Below are 21,592 nucleotides of genomic sequence, written 5' to 3'. Positions count from 1 at the left end.
TAGTAAATAGCTTTTGAACATTCCATTTTGACTTTAAATTTAAGATGATCTAAGAGTTTTATCCCATAGGAAGAAGAAGGCAGATAAGGAAAAAATGGACTTTTTTCACTGGGTCACAAGTTATTTGGCTCAGTGAAAAGATTATCATGCAAATTACCAGGTCTGGGTTATTCAGGAAGTCAGATTATGTGATTGTAGTGATCCTTTTCAATTTCAAAAACATTCACATTGGCCAGTAGTTAATATTATTTATTGTGTATGTAAGTATAGCTGAGACATATGGGGGATTCTTCTTGTATCCTAGACTTTCCTTAAAATTAATAGTGATATATGGGCTGCTTCAATCATCATTCACCTGACTCACTATGGCTATCTTCACTAAGAAAAGAAGAATCATGTCCTAGAAGTCCTTGTTTACCTGTGTCAGCTTTTCAAGGAGTTTTTTATCACAGTCAAACAACTCAGTCAGATGAGTTCTACCTTGGGCTGTGGGGGTCAGGAAAAGAGAAATATTTTCCATTTGTGCAAAAAAAATAAAAGAGGCAGAAAATACTGTATTGACTGAAACTTGAAACACCCAGCCTGGAAAATACGGAGTTTGGTTGAGGTATTTCTCAGATGATATCAAGTAATTTTGAAATATTTTATGTACATACCCATTTCCAGGTAATTTGTGCAAAGTGTTTTTTCTATTTGGTCAAACTAGAAATGCAGTTACCAAGATACTTATTTGTCTGCCTTGCAATTTATAAAACAATCTGTGTTCTCTCTCCTGTGCTCTCCTTCCATTCCTTCTCTCTCTGATTTGTTACTGAGTTGTAAACAAAAGCATGGGGAGTGTAATGAATAAAACAGCCTGTTTCAACAGTCTCTCCTTTCTGATTTACACAAAATGAAAAATACTGTCAGAACTATATGAAAATGAGCATCTTTGACTTCATACAACTTGAGCAAATATATTGTGATGGAAACCTGAAGAAATATGCACAACCTAAAACCCCTTAAAATGGATATCCCAGGGAAAATGCACTATCCTTTCCTCTCTGTCTTAACTTCAGTAATCTGATACCTAAACTGCCAGTGCAATCAGGATGTGATAGGTTTAAAATCAATTAGAAGGAACTGGAAATAGGATTGGTAATCTATAAATACTGAAGAAAACTGCAAAACTATAATTATATATGGATCTGGAAGATGAAATCTTCTGTTCTAATATCTTCTAAATTTAGAACATTAAGAAATAAGCTAAAAATTAGCTGTGTCCAACAAGGCACAAGGGCTACCATGAGGAAAATAAAGGAACTGAATGAGACTACTGCCCATATTAAAATAGTAAGGAAAAAACAGAGGCCACTTTCATTTCAATGCAGTTTGCATTTTAATGTATTTTACATTTCAAGAACATCAAGTGGCACATCAAAAAGGAGACTAAAGAAAGGAATGCAGTTCTACAGAAACTGATTTTAGTTCAGGAACATTGTGAGCCAAATTTGTCAGAAAATGAAAGGCTTCACCATTTTAGAGAAGTGGATGTTTTTTAATCCAAAACAAAGATGGCATCTGTAGCACAGAAAGGAAAAGTGGCAAATAAAAGGAATGAAGTTATGGTTGGTTGAGGGAATTTAGGTATAACTGAGCAATAGTATGTGAAACAATAAAAGTACTGCTGTTGGTAACAGACTGTCCTGGTTCCTGCCAGGACAGGGTAAATTTTTGCAGTACCCAGGAGGGGGCATGGATGGGACCCAGAGGTTATTCTATACCACCTCTTGTCATTTCCCAGGGATGGAAATCCTTTGAACGCACATGAGTCACTCACCTCTCTCTTGCACACTTTTGTCATTAATATTGTTGCTGGTGCTGTTCATTTTCTTATCTCATTGCTGTTTCCAGTAAATTGTTCTTATCTCAGCCTGTGATCTTCACCTTTTGTGCCTCCAATTCTCCTCTCCAACTCTTGCCAGAGGGGGTGGGAGGGGGAAGTGAGTGAGTAGTGCATGGTTTCAGTGGGAACATGAAATTGAAGAAAAGGATTCCTGAACCCCAACACAGGCATATGAAGAAACATGGGTATTGCAAAGCACCATTCTAAATCCAAGAAGAAAGAATAGAGAGATAAGAATAGATTAACACAGGAAAGGAGAAGGAGGATGACCTGCAACAAGGAGAAATACCCTTTCAGTTCTGCCCAAACATCGGTGTCTTTATACAATACTGCTTCTTCACCCAGGTGCCAGACTGAAACCCTCCAGGTGGCACTTCATCTGGAAGATGAAGAGAGGATGGTTGTTCTTCACCATTTCAGGGTGGGGGTGAGTTTCCATGGTTAGAGGTAAAATAAAATAGATTTGTGGAAAGGATTGTTTGGGGATCTCCATAGACGGGCATAAGGAAGCAGCAGGGGCTGAGGAATTGTCTGAGAAGACATATTTATCTGTTTGGGACCATGGTTAAAAAGTTAATTTTTAGAGGTAGTTTTTATACAATAATGAAAGAAGATAAAAATAGAAATCCATACATACTAGGAGACTGAGAAATTACCACTAAATGTATTATATCTTTATTGTAAATAAGTGAAAGTCAGTTTTAAACTATATACTCAGCATTACACCTTAATACTATATTGGCAGGTCTTAGTCTGACAGGGTTGGAATTAAACTGTCAAAACAAAAAGTTTAAGAGAATATGGGCTGATGAACTGTAGATTTTTGAGTCAATAAAAATTACATCTATAAAAGTGAAATGTCCAAATAGCCCCGTCAAGAAAAAGAAGGTTTTACAGGCAATACAGGTAGATATACTGGGTAATGGACTGTAAACCAAACCCATTTGTAAGCTGGGGATACAAAAAAATAGCTAGGAGCAACATACGCGCACAGCACATTGTTCTCTACAAGATCTAACTGAGAAAATTAAAGTCACTTTATTAGCTAGAAGTCACTTTGATTTTAGGAGATAGTCCAAAGAACAAAGAGGCAGATTAAAAGAGGAATGAAAAGTAATAATTTTCCTATGAGCCTATAGGCAGAATCAATTATTTTCTTTATATTGTTTTTAAGGTGTCTTAATAAATTCAGAGAGCAAGGGACTGCTGAAATGCCATAAACTGCCCCTGTAGGTCAGCGGAGTAGAGAACAGGACAAAGGAAGTGACACAAAAAACTAGTAAAGTGTTAGAAACATGACTTCTGAACAGTATTTGGAAAATTATTAACTTTGAAATTAAACCTCACACATACCATTCACTGCCACAATACAGAATATATGGATGTCCTCCCTCCCAAATTCTTCTCAACAATTAGCTGTCATCATCACTTACAATTGGAGTCAATATGCTGGTAATCAAAAAGCAAGCACTACAAACAAAGTCTGGGCAGCATGATATCCTGTGACCTCATAAAAGTACAAGAATTATACAGCTGCTTCTTGAAATTTCCAAAAGAAAATACTAAAGATGAAATAGATTTAAAAATGTTGTGTGTTTCTGGCAAGCAGTAATGAGAGATATCTTTGTTACTGAAGTTTTCCATCTTTAAAAAAAGAGAACAAGAACTAAGAAGAAACAATATCTGTCAGAATCCTGGAATTAGAATAAATTTAGAAAGTTCAACAACTATACAAAATTAATGGAAGTGAGAAGAAATTGGACATCCTGCAAATTAGTAAAATGGAACAAACTTTAAGATACAGGATAAACAAAAAATGTGACAAAGGACAGGCAGATCTGTAACAAGAGGGCTTCAGAGAAAATGCTTGATTTGGCAATCATTTTAATTAGAGATAGTAAGACATTAGCATACAGTTCAAAAGAGACTGTGGTTTTTTTGAGCAACTCTGCAGATATAAAATTTTCAAAGCTAGAGGCTGGGGGAAGAGGTTGTGTTGTTTTATACCTGCTTCAGCAGGTATAAAAACTAAAACAGAGACTTTCTGCAGAAGTGCATTACACTGGACATCCTTATTAGAAACCTGAAGAGAAACATGATAACAAAATTTTACAAACTGCTGAGAAAGGTGATGCTCTAAGAAATAAACTCTTTCCTTTCCAAGCAAGACGTGTATCTGTCAGAATCCATAGCTGCAAAATGAATGAGCAACTTTGGAAAAGTTGAAAGTGTATCTTTCAGGGATATTCTGTTTATGAAGAAAAATCGTTTGATGTAAATAAATTATTAATTTATAAAATATTTTGGAGATAAAATGAGGAGCTACTTTTTTTCTGATTTTTTAGAGATCTCAGATTTTTTGTGGTTGGGAGTGGAAATCTTCTCAGATTTAATAAGAGTAATGCACATTTTCACCATTGTTGTTTGTGCGACCTGTGAAATTCTGAGCTTTAGCAATTTTTGCATGAAAGCAACAGATGAACATGAGTGGATCATGTGATCTGTACAAGGTCAACTTCTTTAAAATTGCAAACATTTAAAGAAAGCTGCACTTCTCAATCTAAAATAAACAGTAACAAACCGGAAAAGTTAGATGGCTGCATTTTTAAGGAAATTTAACTAGAATGCAAAAAAAAGTAAGGAAAACTACAAAAACAATTGAGTTAAAAATGCAATAAGATGCCTAGATAGAAAACTTACAGGAAAACTTGGCAGCATGTACATTTTCTCATCTATCTGTTGCAGCCTTCTGAAGAGACAGTGGTTAACACTTATTTGCTATATTATGAAAAACTAAATCTTTCATAAGGATCACAACCTTTTTGTTCTCAGTCACAAATAAAGAGTAACCATGATGCAATAGTAACATCATAAATTAGATACTTTCACAAAACAACTCTCCTGGTACCTGATGCAGGTTTAAAATAATGACAGGTGTTAAGTAATGGGAAGAAAGAAAGATCTTTTCCAGGGGACATGTGTTTCTTAAATTTCTTTTTCCATTTCAACGTTGACCTTTAAGTTTAATAGATAGGTGCACCTTTAAAGGGTAGGTATGTATGTCACCTGGAAGAGTAACCAAATAAGACCAAGCATGTAAAGATTGCATTGTACTGATTTTCAAAGATAATTCTCACAGCTTTCTCAGCCTAGTGAGCCATTATTTCATAGAAAGTTGAAGAATGGCATAAATCCATGACTGACAAACTGTATTCATAGTATTCATAGGTATGGGCTGGAGCAGAATAATGTGACGTACTTTGTTTCAAAAAAAGAAAAATATTTGTTAACAGAAAAAAAAGATTAGTAAAAAGTAAAAGCTACTAATTTAGTCAAGTTATTTGAAAAGCATTGAATAACTACAAGAAATTGCTTATGCATACTAGCTAACTTCATTAAAAAAAATGAATTCTTAGCAAGAAACTTCTGATGACCTCCTTGAAGGGAAAAAACCCCCAACTTCATTTCAAATATTTTCAAATAAGAATTTCTAAAACCAAAACAAACATATTACGCTTACTGAAGTGCTCCTATTGAACTACACCAATGAATCAAGAGGAAAAGCATTATTCTTTAAAAAAAAGAAAGAAAGAAAAAGGATGGAATAGGGAGATTTAAGCAGAATATGACTGGAAAAAGACTTTAGGGAAGATACTGAGATGGAACTGGAGTAAGACTATGTATTTTCCACTTCTTTTAGACAGAGAAAATAGCATGAAATAGGCCAGTAAAAGCCATCTCAAGTCAGTGTCAATGCATTGCCTATCAGCAATGCAATTTTCTGGAATAGCTGTAGAGAAAAAATTTCCTTTTTCTGTTTCTGGAGGTTATGCTCAGAAGTCCAAGGGTGCTGGAGAAGAATTACCATTATAGTTGATACCAATGTCTCCTAAGCACTCCTGTAAGAAAATTCATTTTGTGCAGAATAGAAAAGAAAACAAACAGAATCAGCTATCATTCCAGTGAAAAACTTCTAGTAAAAATTCTGCTCAAATGTTTAAGGAAATTTTCATGCCTCTCTCTCCCATTAGTCATGAAAATAAATTATGGGATGTTCTGATATTAAAGAAATGATTCTGTCAAGGCAGATTGTAGAGAAGAGGCACAGATACTTAGAACTATGGAATATTTGTTGAAGAGGCACAAGACATACTATTGATTCAGTAAACCTAAATCCCAAATCAGACAGTTTGAATATAATAGTAGTATTGAATGATATAAAGTTTCCCTAGATAGTGGAGATGATTCAACCTTCAGAAAACTTGTCACCAATGATTTCTTCTATAAAATTATAACTTCAGCCTTAGGCATTTGTCTAGTTGTCTGGTGTGTTTGTAGGACTGCTTGCTGCTGTTTCTTGAGTTGTCTGGATAAAAATATCATTGAGCTCTTTCCAAGAGATACACTCACTGTTCCCGATTTCCTTCCTTATCATATCTGTGACTGTGCAAGTGTCCTCAACTTCACTGTGTGGTTACTCTCTCATTCAGCCATAAGGCAGTCCCAAATAGGAATTGATCTGAGGATATTAAGCACTTTTCCTCTTTGTCTGTGCTGGAAATAAACTATATATTCATTATATCCTTGTGGAATTCATGGATGTTTACAAGAATCATGGGGTCATAGAATATCCGAAGTTGGAAGGGACCCATAAGAATCATCAAGTCCAACTCCCTGCTCCTCACAGGGCTAACTAGAACTAAACCATGTAACTTAAGAGCACAGTACATACCCTCTGTGAACTCTGTCTGACTTGGCTCTATGACCACTTCCAATGACCAATCACCCACTCCGAGGAGAAACTTTTTCAAATGTCTCATGTTGCTAAATATCTCCAATGAGGATCAACAAGCAAGTTCTATTCCCAAAACCTGGAAGAAAAATGTAAAAGACCAAATAATATGCATGAGGACAAAGGGTGATTTTGGGATTAATATTAATTTTGAGAAAATAGGTATTTTCTGAATTTATATATCCTCTGTTTTAGTTTGAGAATCAATGCCTGCAATATGGCATTCTCTTTTTTGCTCATTTTATACTTTTGAGAAGTATATATAATTCACTATGAAGGTTTTGATATTAGAATACAACTACTGAAATTTTAACTTCATTAATGCCCTATCAAGGAATTACTTATTTCTTTCTTCCCTCTTCAGAAATATATAGAAATCATTAAAATCACCTCTACTGCATTTTTTAAGGTATAAATGTAGTGTTTGATGACTATCGATATACAGAGTTGTAATAAAATCATGAGAGAGTTCTTGTAGGAAATAAAAAATTATCTCCAAGCAACAACACAATGTTCAGAGCACCTAGAAACCAACCCTAGAATAAAAAGAGTAGCTGACCAAGCTTCAGGTCGGTTACTCTTCGGTCAATTTAGCTATCAATTGAACAGAAAATGATAACACTGAAAGAGAGATCCAAAAGGGCCAATCTCAACAGTTGTAGGGATTGATGGGGAAATTCACATCAATCACATGTGTGGTCGTGGTTGACTATTAGAACTTCAATGCCCCATTTTTCCTCTGCAGTAGGTATCAGTACACCTCACTTCCAGTGATCCCTTCGGAATGACAGTCTAACACTCCAAGCGCTGTGTCAGCCACGAGCAGGGAGGGCTGAAAGGGCACCTCTGCTTCACACAGGCATTTTAGGTTCCATTTCTCATCTCTTGCAACCCCTATTCTGATTCAACCTGTGCCAAGGTGCTTTAGGAACACTTGATTGATTCTTCATGGGTAGCAATGCCAAGCTGCCCCTGGTCTTTCGAGGCAGTGTAACTCACCATGTTTGTAAGTACGTCAGGGTCCCAAGCATCTTCTTGCTCTTCCCCCATCAATTGGGGTTCCTTCCTTCCTTCCTTCCTACCTCCCTCCCTCCCTCCCTTTCCTTCCTTCCTTTCCTTCCTTTCCTTCCTTCCTTTCCTTCCTTCCTCCCTTCCTTCCTTCCCTGTAGTGATTGTTACAGAGATTGGAGACACCAATCTGAGCCTAATAAACATTAATAGCACTGGAGCCTAATTTCTCCTGAACTGACTCCTTATTTAGTTGGATTCTTTTGTCACATCATTCATCACAGCCATTGGTTTTAGCCTGTTCCTGTGACTTGGTTACACTTAATGCAGCAGTTCAGCTAATTATTTGGCCTTGTACACAAAGCAAAAGTTTTGTCTTATTTCTTTCTGCTGAATTAGCATTTTAGGACCAAGCACCAATGACCATCGCTATTCATCCTCCTGACAAAGAGGAAAATAATCACTTACACCAATGTCACATTAGGAATGTAGATCATTCAAGGGAAATAAGCAGCTCAGCTGAGAATTGCTACATGGACTTGTTTACAGGGTGAAACCTCACATAAAGCAGAAGTGTCTATTTTATCAAATATAAAGACATAACAGAAATAAACTTAAAACCAAAACAGTGTGTTCCCCTGCATATTGCTTGGCAGTTTGCTTTGTTGCTAACTTGCTTAATCTGGAAGCTCAATGCAGAAATGTTCATTTTATGTTGGAATATCAGCATGTCTATAATTCCATGTTGCAACCTTTCCACATTTTAGTTAAAACTGGCCCTAGTCATGCTTATATAGTCTTGAATTTATTTTGATGAAGTCTAATGCTATCCAAATTTCCAGAGGCAGTTGGCTACTATTACACTAATAAAAGGCGGTCTTTGCCATGTTCTGCATTATCTTTATAAAGCTTGATGAATAACCACTAAGTTACTAGATGAAATTAAGCTTTTTATATGTACTGTGTATACACATACACATGCATATTCAAACATACATTCCCACACACATTAATTTGTAGATAAAAGTATATTCATTTCCTCTCAAGAAAAAATAAAACTCATGCCAAATAATTTTTCTAGAAGGAAGTATATAAGGTTAGCAGAGAAATTGGTTGCATTTCCAGCACCATGAGAAATTCAGGTATGAACAATTCCAGAAGAGCACATACGCACGGAACATTTTAACAAATGGATTTCCTGTTTGCTTCAGGCACCTAAGCATGTGAGCCCTCCCCTCAAGGAGGGCTCTCAGAAGTGCTTTACCAGCTCTATTCATTTAAAGGGCTTTTGTTACACCCAGGAGGTAATTTCCTCATGTTTAAATACTTACTAAGATTAGCAAATTTGTCCCCACTGCATTTTGGAGAGAGTATTAGGAGGATTATCAGTGGGCAGTACTTCAGAAATTAAAAGAAAAAAACCCCAAAACACTCAAACCATTTGTTCACAGCATTTAGGGCTGAAAATCTACTCTGAGCCCACTTGCATAATGACCCTCTTGTACACTCTCTTCTACCTAAAATTTTATTCAGCTGAGAAATATTAAAATTTGTCTCAAAACCTAATCTAACCCTTATTCAAAAGAAGGCAGGATGATTTGATCTTAGTCTTGTCTCTTCCAGCTACTGAGAGCCAGCCAGCACCCAATCCCTGCAGCTGATGCAGGAACAGCTGATGAACTCCTTCAACCCCTGTGGTTGAGAAGATCAGTGCGAACAGATACTCTCTGCAGTGAAACCAATTTCAATTTCTTTTTACTTACTAAGGTGAGCTTTGAACCAACCTGTCTGGCAGCTTGAAGGCAGATGTTTAAAATCAGTTAACCTGGCAAAGAGATGTAATCAGAAGGTAGCTTGGCAATCAGCTACTGAGATGCTGACAGAATAGTCATCTTTATTGGGAAGACCTCAGAGCCGTTTGATGTTCATTATGCTTGTCTGAAACCTTCTGTGATGTTTCACAACCATTTTATCGTGGGTGGCTCTGGCAATAACACAGTTTCAGACTTGTACTACCTTTTCCTGGAAAGCTGCTTTCAGCCACTTTGAACTGTATTAACTTTTCTCCTCTGTCTGTTGCCCAGGCCTTCACCCCCACTTCTGTCAGAAACTTGGGGAGATAGTTCAATATTAGAAGTGATGTAAAATTTTTTTTCAAAGATTTGAAAGGAAAATAGAGCTATTCCACTTCTAGTCTGTGAAAATGGCTTGAAATTCTAAATAAAATGTCATTATACCTAAGAAATAATTATTATTTTCCTTGGGGAAAGAAGAAAATTAATTCATTTATACTTAGGCTATAAAACTCTGGAAATCCCTTCTTCAGAACTTTTTGTGAATTTGGCTCCTCTAATCTCTGAGTAACCACATGCAAGTTCTTCTGAAAATAAGGCTCATACAAACTCCGTCTTCAAAGATTTCTTCACCTTTGTTTTCCACAGAGTATGCTCAATGCCTGCAGCAGCACTTTCTGCCTGCTAGCTCTTCTCACCTTGCTCACCTTTTTGGACTCCTGTTAAATACAGGATGACCTGAGCTTTATTTCACTCACAAAGCAAACAAAGCAAGAAAAGGATTAATGTTCGTGCAAGATCATCCTTGCATTTTCAGTGATATCCAAAGTCTATTCCTTCTGGTTTTTCCACAGATTTACCAGGTTATACTGGATAAAGAAATTAGAGAAATCCTAGAATTTCTCAAGATGGGAGATATCAATATCCCATCTGTAACATTAAGCAATTTATTTCATATTCTAAATACACGTTTATCATCCCATCATGTACTTAGTAAAGAAATGTTACAGTTACAAAGTCACAAAGGAAGATAATTACAGTGGCTTGTGTTAATGCAGTCATTAATTGCACAGTTATGTCCACTCACAGGGGTCCTGCTTCACTCAGTGCACAAGGCAGACTGTGTTCCCAGAATGATCAGCCATGCAGTATTCCTTTTTCTTCTCATCACTTAATATATGTCCCCATGCCTAATTTTCTGTGCACCATCCAAACCTTGCACTGAATACATAATTATTCATTTCCTAATGGGCTTTTCCCTGGTGTTCTTTTTTTCATAGTATCCTACGTATTAACAGAAATTAATTAATTTATCTTCATAATGTCCCTGTGGTATTTTTCTCCCCATTTTACAGATAGGGAATTGTCGAAAGTGCCAGCTAATTTGGAGTGGTAATTTGAGCTGCCCAAGGTCTGATTTCTCAGAGTATGTAGCAGCATGTATGCTCAGAGTAGTGCTCCTATTTGTCTTAGTGACTGCTGCAAAAGCTCAGCAATTCCTCAAACAAAAAAAGATTTCAGAATCACAAGTCGTAAGTCCAAAATGTGAGAATATAGAATTTATATTATTTAAAAAAAAAATGTCTGACAAAGACAGGATGCAACTGGTTTTCTAGAAACATTTAGTGACTTTTATCACAGTGGCTTTTGTTCATCATGCAGTGCCTGTTTCCAAAGCATCAAGTGATCTTCAGTCATGACATAAAAGTGATTCATGTCCAAGCGCTGTTCATCCTATATTTTTAATGAAGTGGGAGTCTTATGATCTTTAATTTCAATCCTGAGGCAAAACACATATTCATATAGGGATGAATTAAACTTAACTTTATGTGAACACTTCGTAATGTCGGACTGCTGGGCAATTTTCCAGTTTAAAGATTCTTTCAATGTAGCCTTGTGGCTTAGAACTAATTAATTTGAACATAGAGAATGTGGTAAAAAATGTGTTAAATTGAACAGAACCCATGTATGCATGTGTCCCCACACAAGCAAAACCATTGAAGCAGAGCTGGGGTTGTCAGGTGTGCTGAGCAGCTTTTTATTATTCAAAGTATGGTGGAAACTGGGAAAGGGAGGAAACACTTGCTGTGTGGACCTCCCACTAGAGGGGGGTGGAGGAACACATTTGACCAGTGAGTTTGGCGCCTCACAACACAGCAGAAAAATTTGATATTCAAAAGCTGTTGATTTTGCACTGTCAGACTTGTTAAGGGGTGTAGATATCTTGGAGAGCAGTAGGAAATCTGTGGCACTGACCTTTTCCTATACTCATGTTCTATATGGCTGGCTAAAGGATACAGAACACAAGTAATGTTCTTCTCTATCCTTCAAGGACAAGAGGAAATGGCCTCAAGTTGGACCACAGAAGGTTTATATTGGATATTAAGAAAAATTTCTTCACCACAGGGGTGGTCAGACATGGGAATAGGCTGACCAGAGAAGTGGTGGAATCACCATACCTGAAAGAGTTCAGAAAATGTGTAGTTGTGTCACTTGGGAACATGGTTTAATGGAGGACTTGGTAGTACTGGGTTAGCACTAGACTTGGTGATTTTAGAGGTCTTTTCCAACTAAGTGGTTCTATGACTCTGTGATCCAGCAGCATCCCATTTAGTTGTGGGACTGGCAAGACTTCTCAGTGTATGAGGTTTCAGAGAGGTAGGAAGTTTAGGATTTTTCCGATTTATAATCGGCCAGATATGGGCAAATTTGTATGGTACAAGGCATAGTCCTTATATGAATTTATATAAAATTTTGTAGGAGCCAGAACACATCTGAGACACAATTTTCTCTTTTCCTTTTTTTATTTTTTTTAATGTTATCTAAAGTGTATTTTATGCAGCATGATTCTCAGAAGTAGCTACACCATTTATACTGAACAAGAAAGTAAACTCTCTTACTAAAACCCTAAAACCAAAAAGCCTAACAGAAGCAAAACCTTCCTTCAGCAGTTCTATGGCATGGGATTTTTTAGCTCTATAGTTGAAGTTTGCAAAGCTTTAAACATCTCTTGAGTTTCAAACTGTGTAGTGATATGAATTTTAGCTAACATCATTTCTGTTGCAAACTTCCTGCACTATAAACCCACTCTGAACATTACCAGACCCCCATTAGAAACTAAAAAAGTGTTTTCAATTGTATTTTGCATAGTTACCACAAATCATGAAATAATATCAGTGGCAGGTATTTGCTTAGATAACTACTCAGTGAAGACCTATCCACTGATGGCACGTTCTCGATTCCTATGTTTAAAACTGTTTGGCAAAATGCTCCATGTCCTCATCACAGCAAACTATGTTGGTTCCTCTGTCACAGAAACATGATAGAGTAAGTGAAATCATATAAACAACATATGAATATGTCACTTATAACCATGCTGTGCTTCTGTGGGAGTGAGACCTGTCACACAACTGAGATTTTATAGACTTAATGATCTTAGTTTTGGCCAACAATACTTTTAAAAAACTTGAGTGATATTCCAGCTCTGGTGTCATGGACCTAGTTTTAGATGGCCATATGTGGAGATAGACTCATAAAAGAAGATATTCAGCTTTTCAAATTTTCTGAATGGTTATAAAGGCTTTGAAAGGATAAAATATTCAGATAAAAATATTTTTAATAATCCAGACCAGAAAAGTTCTGTCTCAAAAAAACACAAGTAAAAATAATGTGGAATGTCTCTACCCATATTAAAAATATTCATATTTGGTATGTTTTCATTTACTATTATTTATTTTCTTTTTTCAGAGAATTGTATTAAATTATTATAGTATCTTATTTCTTGAGATCAAAAGAATCTGCATTTAATATTTCATTGGGACAGATGTGTGGTCTCATATTATCTTATTGGAAAATCAAAACTTGTTTTATTTTTCTGCTAATACTCCCCTGGGCAAATCCCATGTTCACATGGAAACTATTGGTTGAGATGGAAGACTGACTTTTAAGTGGGGGTAGAAGACTATCTCATACCTATGAATGGACCACCGGGGGATGCTTTGAAGATGGGATGGAGGCAAAACATACCCTATGCATGAATGATTACTTAGGAACTTCTTTCATGTGACTGCTGGAAAGAAGTTTTGTTTCTAATGGTGAAACCTGATGACAGAGCTGGGGCAATTTGACATCTCCATGTGCTTTCTTTGCTATTTTGCCTATGAGTGTAGGCAAATGTTCTTTAATAAGTAACTGTTGTATATGGGAATGTCTTCTTTGAAAATTTTGTGCAATGGCTATAGACATTCATTGTACATATTCATTAGAAACTTCTGATAACCTCTTAGTCTATAAGAGTCCATTTTCAAGAAGTATTTAACCTAATTATGTAAGGTTTCAGTCCCTCATGTATAAAAAGCAAAACACAATAACCAGTGACAGCTGCATTTTTGGACATTCAAGCAGGAGCTGGCTGCTTTAGCTGCACTCCAGTCAGTGGAGAGAAAACAGGAAGCCCCAGAAGTTATTCAAACTGATTGGTATCTCAGATGATGTGGACTGCTCCCCACATATATCTGTTGCTTTCCATGGGGATAGCACTAGATAATCTCCTCTACTGGATATGTGACAACCAACACTTGGTCAACTCAGCAAGATAGATGTCATGCTTTCATACCAATTTGCTTTTGGACAGAATGCTAAGAATGTCACACTGTTTTTCTAGAATGCTGCTCCTGGACATCAGGGTGAAAGTACTACCAAAGACCCATCTTACCCAGATCAAGGGCAGTTACTGACATTTTTCATTAGATATTAGGCAGAATATTTCCTCCTTGCTGAAAAACTGTGAGGTCTGGTGTGACATTTGGAGACCAGGAACAGCACCATGAGCATCTTAGGTGATGCCAGATACCTATGTGTGTACAATTAAATCCAATCTCTGCATTCAGATACTTACATTTAACTACTTGCATCTTGATCAATTTGACCCACACTGCTCACCTGGCTTAAAGGAAGAAACTTCCTTTGTCATTGTTGATTCTGTGGGGTATGTATCCACTGAAACACCCAGCCATCACTGAAAAAGGGTACTACACTAAAAGGAACCTCAGGTAGAACTCATCCAAACTCAGTTTAACTACATCTCACATCTGAGTTAAGTGTCCTGAGCCTACACTAGTTTCATCAGAGAGAGGGAGAACTCTGGGATATAATTCACCTGGCCTACTACTTATATGTTCTTTAGGATGAAATTAATAGTCCCCTGAAAGTGGCAGGTTTTCTGTACTGACTCTGAAGAGAGTGGAGGGTGACTAGCTCTGAGGTAATGTCTGTACTAGAGCTGGCTGCCTCTGTGGTATGAACCACACTGACGGTGACCACCACCCAGCCAGCAGCCCTCTGCAAAGGGGTTCTCAAACAAACCCTGCTCTACAGGGGCATCACTAATCCTGAAAGTGGTGAAGGGAGGCTGTGACAGCTGCCCTCTCTCTGCAGCCTGAAGTTACAATATTGGTTTAGCAAAAAAGCTGGGCTTGCTGTATTTGCCCAGCCCTAAATCTCTTCAGGGAGGAAGCAGTAGGGTCTAATTCAAGCAACAATTTTTACCTTTTGTCACTACTTATTCCCTCTCACCCTTGATTGTGTATGGGCTCACCAGTAAGAGAATCCCAATGAATCTTTCTGTAGTTTTCCACAATCAGATTTCTTTGTCTTGTGTTCAGATGATGGCAGTTTCTAATGAACAAGAGGGCTTGTAGCTCATGTATGGGGTCCTGTAAGACTGATGCATGTCCATAGGGGTATTTGAACCTCTTCAAACTTCAGTGTTAAAGGCAAACAAGAACATAGGAATTATCATGCTGAATCAAACAAAAAATGTTCTACCATTACCAGGATATAATTTATAATAAAAGGTGAAAAAAATCTTCAAGTAGATTAATGGGGTACTGTTATGGTAGCACTCAGGCTTTAATCTGAATTTAGAATAGGCAGTAGAAATTTAGTTTATGTGCTTACAATTTCTTAAAATAATCATTCTATTTTCATATACTATGATGATATCAGTGAGACCTCTTTACTGGGAACTTTGGAAAACAAAATAAGTACTAGAGATTCAGAAATAAAAATATTCTCCTGCAGTATGCTATAGTCATCTACATTGTATATAGAATAACCATGCAAACATAGTTCTCTCCTTTCAGAAAGTTAGAAGTAAGGCTGTACAAAATGGAGAGCACATTTTCTCTTATTTGTAAACACCTGAAAGATTATTTTGGCCTTATTTTTTCAGTATTTGTCTGGAGAGAACATTGTGGGGGCTTTCAACATCCTTTCACATGTTATAGGGCTTGTATATAGTATTTTGCCAGGAAGAAATTTAAAGATAACATTCTTGTGTATATGTCCCACTGAACTGTAAACATAAGTAGCATGAAAGTTTTTATCCCTGAAGATTTCATTGTACTTGGTGGGATTGTTCCACCATGGAAAATCACCTGTTCTGAGCAAAAGTGTCCTGAGTGGTTTTACAGGGTTTGGTGGAAAAAATACTGACTGCTTCAAAATATTCTCACTATGTAACCAGAGAGAAAATAATATCCTATTTTGAGAATATTTTATGTGCATGTTGGTTATTGAATTGATTTTTAAGCAAAACCCTACAGAAATCAAATTACCCCTTTATTTGCACCCAACATAGTAACTTGCTATGTCAGTTTTTCTGACCAACAAGGTTGTCTTCAGCTCTCTAACACTTTTTATAGGCCTCCTCAGTATACAGTCTTACAGCTTATCTAGTCTATAACAACCCTTAAGGCTTCTTGCACTTAAAAGTCAATATGCTGAAGGATTAAACTGAACTTCTTTTCAAAATAAGATAGGACATTGTGATCATGATATTTTTCCAAAATACCCGGAGGCAGCTGGCTGTATTGTCAGAGTACTACAAGAACAGAAACACATCTGATCATCCTAAGATGCATTCTATACTGGTGTGTGGTCCAATAGCTTATCTGTGTCCGAGAGGACTTATTTTTATTAGATTTGCTAAATCATTTTGCCTCTCAGGCTGACTTTGTTTGCAAAATTTCTTTTGAGTCTTCAAAGATTGAGCTGCAAACACCAATGTAAATGCTGACAGAATGCGTGAGTGATGTCAGCGTTTGTATTTCATCTTCAGCTCGTGTTTCTTTTAAAGCTATAAGAGTAAAATCACATCAAGACACCAAAAGGATTTGTTGTCTACTGTTTGAGAGCTAAGTTTACTACAACGTGTGCTATCCTTTCCTCACCTAAGTCCCTGCTTCTTTTTTAGTTCAGCTTTTTCCTCTCTGTCGATATCATCTATAACTCTGTGCATTCTCTGCATGGTTTCTATTATAACAGTTTTCTCTTAAATACTACCTCACTAAACATAATAAACCACAATTTATTATGCTGTTGTTATAACAGTGGGTGTTATCAACCACCACCCTCCACAATGTACTATTTCTGATGCCAGTGCAGATCAGAGAGTGGATGAACCATGCCTTTGATATTGACATAGAAGTGTCACCTGTGCAAAATCAAATGTGTACCTTTAGACAGTGATCTTAAAAGTCTAGAGAAAAAGGGTGATAGGAACTTGAAGTTCAGCAAAAAAACATGCAAAGTCCTGTTCCTGGGGAGCAGCATAGGCTTTGGGATGACCACTAGAAAACAAACTGATCATGAGCCAGCAATACAGTCTTGCAGTAAAGAAGGCCAGTGACATCCTGGGCTGCATTAGACAGAGCTTTGCCACCACAAAAAAGTAGGTGATCCTTCCCCTCTGCTCAACTCTAGGAATGACTAAGTGTCGTTTTTTGTCATGGTTTCAAATGCAATAGGGTTCATTTTCTCCCTAGTAGCTTGTACAGTGCTGCGGTTTTGATTTAGGATGAGAAAAATGTTGACAATACACCAATGTTTTAGCTGTTCTGGGTAGTGTTTACCCTAAGTCAAGGACTTTTAAATTTCCCATATTCTGCCAGTGAGCAGGTGCACAGGAAGTTGGGAAGAAGCATGGCCAGAACAGCTGACCAGAACTGGCCCAAGGGATATTCCATACCCTAGAATGCCATTCTTAGTATATTAACTGGGGGGCAATTGGCTGATAGGGACCAATCACTCTTCTGGGCTCAGCTGGGCATCAGTCAGTGGGTGCTGAGCAACCCTATTGTGCATCACTTTTCTTTTTTGGGTTTTATTCCCATCTCTCTTTTTGTTGTACTCATTTATTATTATTATTACTATTATGATTATTATTATCATCATCATCATCATATTTTAAATCAACAACTAATTTTTTCTTATCTCAAACTACTGATTTCACCCTATTTTTTGCATTCTCCTCCCCACTCCAGCAGGGGATGGGGGGTGTGAATGTGAGTGAATGCCTGCATGGCACTTAGTTGCTGTCTGGGGTTAAACCACAACATTCTTAAACAATATATGGAATAAAATTTGGATTTTAACAGCTAATGGAGGATGTCTATATTGCTCTGGTTATAAATTTTCTGACTCTCTGGTGCAGTTAATGTACTTGAAGTACAAAATTACAAAAAAACTTATATAATCAAGATATCTAGTCATCACTTTCAAAAGTATCCTTCCCGTCAAATTGCTCTTCCTTTTCTTAAAGGAGTAATTTAATTTTTCTATGAATTTCCCTGTTGCTGTATAAGCATCATTGGAACAAAAGGTTATTTGTGCTCTCTGCCTTTCAACTCATTTGGTTCCTCAGCTTCATAGAACCACATCAAAATATCTTGCCACAGAAAAAACATCAACTGGATTTTCTTTCTGCATTCAACAGATATCAGATTCTGCCAACTGCCAAGCAGAATACAGGGAAATGATGCTAAATTAATCCTTGACGTATAACTGAGCCCATTAATACTGAAGTAGATTTATGGGTGTGTTGCAAAATATTTTGCATGGTCTCTTTAAACACATAGTCACATCAAACCAAAAGGTGCCATAAAAGGCTGACACAGAACATTTGAGGTACAACTGTACTACTGAAACACATTCAATTGTCCGTGCTTTGTCAATGCTATGGCACTTCAATGCTCCCACTTTGTCTCCATTCCCTTGAGTTCACTGCTGAGTACAGTCCTCCCACTGAGTGCCATGGCAGCAGAAGGAGCACCTCAGCCAGGGTGCTAATGTTGAAAACAATTCTGGCTTAATTACCCAAGATGTAGAATAACTTCACAGTTCTTATGTAATCAAAACTGAGAGGAAATACAGACTCTTTTCTGACAGCCTCTTTTACCTCTTGTTTTTAATCTATAGCATATTACTTGTGCTACCTGTTTTAGTCTGGGAGGTGGTAACCACTGAGTCTTTTCTGATGTGGAGATCTTCTCCAGGACCTGGGTGTTGAAATCCTTTGTGCTGTTGATTGTGATCTAACACCTGCTATTTCTGCAAAATAGCATGCAAGAGACAGGAGATATTTGCACGCACTGAGATACCATGAGCGATAACTCTGCTATCAACCATATGCTAGACCCTTTGTTTACTGCTGTTCTTTGTACTGAAGTTCAAATATTTTGGAATGAATGGGGGGAAAATTTCACAAGAAGCTCCCCAACTCAGCTTTAGTTCCTTTATGAACAACATGTGCAGAGTATGATAGGAAACAAAAACATCTGTTTCCACTGACTTTGCTGTATTCTGCTTTTCTATTGATTCATACGCAAACCTGAAGCCAGGCTATTTGGGGTGTTGTTTCCTTGTTTATAATGCAAAAACCCCAGGCAGGCTCAATACACAAAGGTAACATATTCAAAAGTGGAGCAGATATTAGTAGGCCCACAGTAAGCTTGAATCAACTTCATAACTTCTGGATGAAGAATCTTTCAGATGGAAATGGAAACTGAGCTACCTAAAGAGAGAGAAATCCCAAAACACATCCATTTTCTAATGGTAACACCATTGCTCATGGCAAGATTTACTATAAAGTAGAGGTGAACTTTTGTCTGTATTGATTAGTTTCATCTGGTCTGTGATAATTTAATGCACTGGAAATGTGGTTGTTTGCCTAGCAGACCAGCATGCCTGGTTCTGCTGTGCTGGTCTGCGTTTCTCTTGGATATCTGAGAGATTCTGGGCAATGCCTGTGTAATCTGCATAAGTGGCTGTGGTGTCCCACTGCCTCTATGAATGCATTTAAATTGAGGTAGAATACTTGAAAATCATCCTTTAAGAATTTTGGGTAGAAAGCATTATTTACTGATGTCGTTGACCAATCATAGCTTTAAACAGGCCTCCTTGTGCATGCAGAATAGAAATTTTCCCTTCATCTTACAGGGCCTCCTGTCTCCGTCTCTGTCTCCGTCTCTGTCTCCGTCTCCCTCTCCCTCTCCCTCTGCCTCTCCCTCTCCCTCTGCCTCTCCCTCTCCTTGCTTAACCTTATAGCTCAACATTTAAAGGATTCACAGGGTGTGTAGAAGTCAGGCTCTCACTGCTCTTTTTAGTAAGAAGGGCCTTCTATACTCATTAAAAACTATGGTGCATTTGTATGTGCTGTTTCCATCCTTCTTTGGAAGCTCAGCTCTTTCACAGAAAAAAAAGCCCCTTTCCAGACTGGCTGGCTCAGAGGGGTAAAAGGATATATGACTCCACAGCCCAGGGATGCAGACACCCACCAAAAAGGGAATTGATGTTTTTTCCATAAACCTCATCACACTAAAAGAATCACTGGACAAAGGAGAGCTGTTTATGCCAAGACACAGCAGCACAGGGAATACCTGTCCCTCTCCATCTTCCTGTTAGTGACTTTAACCTCATTCTGAGTTAAGAGATATACTAACAGCACTTCCTAACATTTTTAGGAATATCTTATCCTTTAAGGGGGTTGTGCTGAAATGCTTCCTCTTATTTATAAAGTTTCCTAGCAGTGCAGAGAGTTAATGCAGAGAGCTCATTCTGTCTGTAGACCCTGCATGACCTATTGCCTACAATTTGTCAACCCCTTTAGCTTTCTTATCAAAAATCTGAAACTGAATATGCTCTTGCTTTAATAACCTTCCAGGAACACAGTGATAAATGCTACTTTTTAACAGAAGACTTTTGCAGACCAATGTAGAATAGGAAAACATTTATCAACAAATGGGTGATACTGGGGCATACTGATACAAAGAAAAGAGAGAAAGAAAAAGTAATAAAATAGTCACGAAACAATATTTCCCCCTCTTTTATTAAATATAATTATAATATGAAGTACTTCAGAAATGTAAAGATATTATTTGGCTCATCTTCTGACAACATTTTCAGCCTGCCTAGATTTATATAGGGAGATTTTTTTTAACATGGTGCATATTGTTTCTTTTTCACATTCATCTTCTAAGACTAGGAAATTAGAAGCCCCAGACAAACAGCAGGTAAACATGAATCTTGTCACTTATCCAGGGGATTTTTATTTGAAAAAGAAATTGTGTAGTTTGACTAGGGAGGGGACACAGGACTCCTTTGTCTACAACCCATGATAGAGCATTCCCTTCAGAGATGCAGGGCATGAAGGGAAGATAGGTTCTGCCTCTGCCTCTTCTCTTGATCCTGATGCACTCAGGTAAGGAGGAGAGAGGACCCACGAACAGAAGTAACTTCTCATGTTACCAGTTTAGGGCTCCTCTCCAAGCTTGCAATACAGCAAGCGTGGAAGCATGCAGGGACCAGTTGTTGGTCAAGGTGAGTGTGCAGTTATTTCCCACCCACAAAATCTTGTGCCAGCAGTTCCCAGTGAGAAACCAGGCAGGAGCCAGCTGTGCAGGTGGCACTAACCCAGCTCTCAAATCATAAGTGCTACAAGAAATTTCCAGGAGAGGAGGATTAATTTTTGCATTTCTTCTCTTATTGCACAATACCGCTGTTTCGGCCACTAGGTTAGTCAGTGACAGATCTGTACTTAGATATTCAGCGACAAAAGGTCAGTTAGGGTCACATCTTCTTTTCCCACAGAAAATGCTGACTTCTTGCCCTTGGTATTTTGGCAAGTTTAGGCCCATGTGGCTTTTTCAAAAAAAAAAAAAAAAAAAAAAAAAAAAAAATCTATAGTCCAGTCTTTCAAGCATTTAATGAGCATGACCCTCTAGTTTCATCTTTGCAGTTTGCATTGTTTTCTGAAAAAGGGAAAAGCAAAATAAA

The sequence above is a fragment of the Corvus hawaiiensis genome, chromosome 2, assembly GCF_020740725.1.
Source record: "Corvus hawaiiensis isolate bCorHaw1 chromosome 2, bCorHaw1.pri.cur, whole genome shotgun sequence".
Lineage (NCBI taxonomy): Eukaryota > Metazoa > Chordata > Aves > Passeriformes > Corvidae > Corvus > Corvus hawaiiensis.
Note: the sequence above shows the minus strand (reverse complement) of the source record.